Here is a 5,000-nt window from a genome sequence, read left to right on the forward strand (position 1 = left end):
GCCTGCCTCCAGCGCTGGGTGGAGGTGGGAGAGTGATGCCTGGGAGGTTGAGAGTCTCCCCCAGAGAGGGGAGAGAGGAGGGAGGGAGACAGAGAGCCAGAGAGCTGGGTGAAGTGAGGGTGGTACAGGGATTAAAGTGTCCCCTAAGATCTTACTCCAGTGCTGGGTGGAGGTGGGAGAATGAGGCCTGGGACGGTGAGAGTCTCCCCCAGAGAGGGGAGAGAGGAGGGAGGGAGACAGAGAGCCAGAGAGCTGGGTGAAGTGAGGGTGGTACAGGGATTAAAGTGTCCCCTAAGATCTTACTCCAGTGCTGGGTGGAGGTGGGAGAATGAGGCCTGGGACGGTGAGAGTCTCCCCCAGAGAGGGGAGAGAAGAGGGAGGGAGACAGAGAGCCAGGGAGCTGGGTGAAGTGAGGGTGGTACAGGGATTAAAGTGTCCCCTAAGATCTGACTCCAGTGCTGGGTGGAGGTGGGAGAATGAGGCCTGGGACGGTGAGAGTCTCCCCCAGAGAGGGGAGAGAAGAGGGAGGGAGGGAGACAGAGAGCCAGAGAGCTGGGTGAAGTGAGGGTGGTACACGGGGGATTAATTCCCCCTTTAATGCCTGCCTCCAGTGCTGGGTGGAGGTGGGAGAATGAGGCCTGGGACGGTGAGAGTCTCCCCCAGAGAGGGGAGAGAAGAGGGAGGGAGACAGAGAGCCAGAGAGCTGGGTGAAGTGAGCATGGAACACAGGGGATTAATTCCCCCTTTAATGCCTGCCTCCAGCGCTGGGTGGAGGTGGGAGAATGAGGCCTGGGACGGTGAGAGTCTCCCCCAGAGAGGGGAGAGAAGAGGGAGGGAGACAGAGAGCCAGAGAGCTGGGTGAAGTGAGCGTGGAACACAGGGGATTAATTCCCCCTTTAATGCCTGCCTCCAGCGCTGGGTGGAGGTGGGAGAATGAGGCCTGGGACGGTGAGAGTCTCCCCCAGAGAGGGGAGAGAGGAGGGAGGGAGGGAGACAGAGAGCCAGAGAGCTGGGTGAAGTGAGGGTGGTACAGGGATTAAAGTGTCCCCTAAGATCTTACTCCAGTGCTGGGTGGAGGTGGGAGAATGAGGCCTGGGACGGTGAGAGTCTCCCCCAGAGAGGGGAGAGAAGAGGGAGGGAGACAGAGAGCCAGGGAGCTGGGTGAAGTGAGGGTGGTACAGGGATTAAAGTGTCCCCTAAGATCTGACTCCAGTGCTGGGTGGAGGTGGGAGAATGAGGCCTGGGACGGTGAGAGTCTCCCCCAGAGAGGGGAGAGAAGAGGGAGGGAGGGAGACAGAGAGCCAGAGAGCTGGGTGAAGTGAGGGTGGTACACGGGGGATTAATTCCCCCTTTAATGCCTGCCTCCAGTGCTGGGTGGAGGTGGGAGAATGAGGCCTGGGACGGTGAGAGTCTCCCCCAGAGAGGGGAGAGAAGAGGGAGGGAGACAGAGAGCCAGAGAGCTGGGTGAAGTGAGCATGGAACACAGGGGATTAATTCCCCCTTTAATGCCTGCCTCCAGCGCTGGGTGGAGGTGGGAGAATGAGGCCTGGGACGGTGAGAGTCTCCCCCAGAGAGGGGAGAGAAGAGGGAGGGAGACAGAGAGCCAGAGAGCTGGGTGAAGTGAGCGTGGAACACAGGGGATTAATTCCCCCTTTAATGCCTGCCTCCAGCGCTGGGTGGAGGTGGGAGAATGAGGCCTGGGACGGTGAGAGTCTCCCCCAGAGAGGGGAGAGAGGAGGGAGGGAGGGAGACAGAGAGCCAGAGAGCTGGGTGAAGTGAGGGTGGTACAGGGATTAAAGTGTCCCCTAAGATCTTACTCCAGTGCTGGGTGGAGGTGGGAGAATGAGGCCTGGGACGGTGAGAGTCTCCCCCAGAGAGGGGAGAGAAGAGGGAGGGAGACAGAGAGCCAGGGAGCTGGGTGAAGTGAGGGTGGTACAGGGATTAAAGTGTCCCCTAAGATCTGACTCCAGTGCTGGGTGGAGGTGGGAGAATGAGGCCTGGGACGGTGAGAGTCTCCCCCAGAGAGGGGAGAGAAGAGGGAGGGAGGGAGACAGAGAGCCAGAGAGCTGGGTGAAGTGAGGGTGGTACACGGGGGATTAATTCCCCCTTTAATGCCTGCCTCCAGTGCTGGGTGGAGGTGGGAGAATGAGGCCTGGGACGGTGAGAGTCTCCCCCAGAGAGGGGAGAGAAGAGGGAGGGAGACAGAGAGCCAGAGAGCTGGGTGAAGTGAGCATGGAACACAGGGGATTAATTCCCCCTTTAATGCCTGCCTCCAGCGCTGGGTGGAGGTGGGAGAATGAGGCCTGGGAGGTTGAGAGTCTCCCCCAGAGAGGGGAGAGAAGAGGGAGGGAGACAGAGAGCCAGAGAGCTGGGTGAAGTGAGGATGGAACACAGGGGATTAATTCCCCCTTTAATGCCTGCCTCCAGCGCTGGGTGGAGGTGGGAGAATGAGGCCTGGGAGGTTGAGAGTCTCCCCCAGAGAGGGGAGAGAAGAGGGAGGGAGACAGAGAGCCAGAGAGCTGGGTGAAGTGAGGATGGAACACAGGGGATTAATTCCCCCTTTAATGCCTGCCTCCAGCGCTGGGTGGAGGTGGGAGAATGAGGCCTGGGACGGTGAGAGTCTCCCCCAGAGAGGGGAGAGAAGAGGGAGGGAGGGAGACAGAGAGCCAGAGAGCTGGGTGAAGTGAGCATGGAACACAGGGGATTAATTCCCCCTTTAATGCCTGCCTCCAGCGCTGGGTGGAGGTGGGAGAATGAGGCCTGGGACGGTGAGAGTCTCCCCCAGAGAGGGGAGAGGAGAGGGAGGGAGACAGAGAGCCAGAGAGCTGGGTGAAGTGAGGGTGGAACACAGGGGATAAATTCCCCCTTTAATGCCTGCCTCCAGCGCTGGGTGGAGGTGGGAGAATGAGGCCTGGGAGGTTGAGAGTCTCCCCCAGAGAGGGGAGAGAAGAGGGAGGGAGACAGAGAGCCAGAGAGCTGGGTGAAGTGAGCATGGAACACAGGGGATTAATTCCCCCTTTAATGCCTGCCTCCAGCGCTGGGTGGAGGTGGGAGAATGAGGCCTGGGAGGTTGAGAGTCTCCCCCAGAGAGGGGAGAGAAGAGGGAGGGAGACAGAGAGCCAGAGAGCTGGGTGAAGTGAGGATGGAACACAGGGGATTAATTCCCCCTTTAATGCCTGCCTCCAGTGCTGGGTGGAGGTGAGATAGGCGGAGGGCGGCGGGTCGGTCGGGGCCAGCGAGAGCCGAGCCCCGGGGGTGCCTGGCGCGAGCGGGGGCTCCGTGGGGCGCGTGGGGGCCGAGCACCGGTGGGGTCCACCCTTTGGCCGGGCCCGGGGGCCCGTGACCGGGTCGGCGGCGGCCGTTGCGGCGCTCCCCGGCCACGGGGCAGTGAAATGGACAGCCTGGCAAAGGCTGGGCGGAAACGGAGCTCATGCCCCCTTTAATGTCTGTCAAGGGTGAGGAGGGGCGGCGGGTCCGTCGGGGCCAGCGAGAGCCGAGCCCCGGGGGTGCCTGGCGCGAGCGGGGGCTCCGTGGGGCGCGTGGGGGCCGAGCACCGGTGGGGTCCACCCTTTGGCCGGGCCCGGGGGCCCGTGACCGGGTCGGCGGCGGCCGTTGCGGCGCTCCCCGGCCACGGGGCAGTGAAATGGACAGCCTGGCAAAGGCTGGGCGGAAACGGAGCTCATGCCCCCTTTAATGTCTGTCAAGGGTGAGGAGGGGCGGCGGGTCGGTCGGGGCCAGCGAGAGCCGAGCCCCGGGGGTGCCTGGCGCGAGCGGGGGCTCCGTGGGGCGCGTGGGGGCCGAGCACCGGTGGGGTCCACCCTTTGGCCGGGCCCGGGGGCCCGTGACCGGGTCGGCGGCGGCCGTTGCGGCGCTCCCCGGCCACGGGGCAGTGAAATGGACAGCCTGGCAAAGGCTGGGCGGAAACGGAGCTCATGCCCCCTTTAATGTCTGTCAAGGGTGAGGAGGGGCGGCGGGTCCGTCGGGGCCAGCGAGAGCCGAGCCCCGGGGGTGCCTGGCGCGAGCGGGGGCTCCGTGGGGCGCGTGGGGGCCGAGCACCGGTGGGGTCCACCCTTTGGCCGGGCCCGGGGGCCCGTGACCGGGTCGGCGGCGGCCGTTGCGGCGCTCCCCGGCCACGGGGCAGTGAAATGGACAGCCTGGCAAAGGCTGGGCGGAAACGGAGCTCATGCCCCCTTTAATGTCTGTCAAGGGTGAGGAGGGGCGGCGGGTCCGTCGGGGCCAGCGAGAGCCGAGCCCCGGGGGTGCCTGGCGCGAGCGGGGGCTCCGTGGGGCGCGTGGGGGCCGAGCACCGGTGGGGTCCACCCTTTGGCCGGGCCCGGGGGCCCGTGACCGGGTCGGCGGCGGCCGTTGCGGCGCTCCCCGGCCACGGGGCAGTGAAATGGACAGCCTGGCAAAGGCTGGGCGGAAACGGAGCTCATGCCCCCTTTAATGTCTGTCACCAGTGCTTGGCGGAGGTGCGAGAGGCGGAGATCGGAGGCTCCCAGAGAGGGGAGAGGGAAAAATGGATGAAAATAGGGTAAAACAGGAGAAAGCCTCCCTCCCTCCCTCCCTCCCTCCTCTATTTCATTTGTTTTTCTTTCCCCCAGGGCTTCATCCAGCAGGGAGGTCGGAGGCTTCCAGCCAGGCGAGAGGGAGAGATGTGAGAAAATCGGATAAAATAGAGTGAGCTTTCTCCCTCGGTTATTTCCCGTGTTTAAACCAAAGCGGCCGGAGTGGAGTACCAGGGGCGCGAGTGTGGGACGGGTGAAGTGCCCGGGGTAAGCGGCCGGAGCTCCGGCCGCTTCCCCGGCGCCTTCTCCCCGTCAAACACTTGGAAAAATCTCAGCAGCGGTGATTTCCATCCAGCAGGGAGGTCGGAGGCTTCCAGCCAGGCGAGAGGGAGAGATGTGAGAAAATCGGATGAAATAGAGTGAGCTTTCTCCCTCGGTTATTTCCCGTGTTTAAACCAAAGCGGCCGGAGTGGAGTACCAGGGGCGCGAGTG

Source organism: Epinephelus lanceolatus, unplaced genomic scaffold (genome assembly GCF_041903045.1).
Source record: "Epinephelus lanceolatus isolate andai-2023 unplaced genomic scaffold, ASM4190304v1 scaffold68, whole genome shotgun sequence".
Taxonomy (NCBI): domain Eukaryota; kingdom Metazoa; phylum Chordata; class Actinopteri; order Perciformes; family Serranidae; genus Epinephelus; species Epinephelus lanceolatus.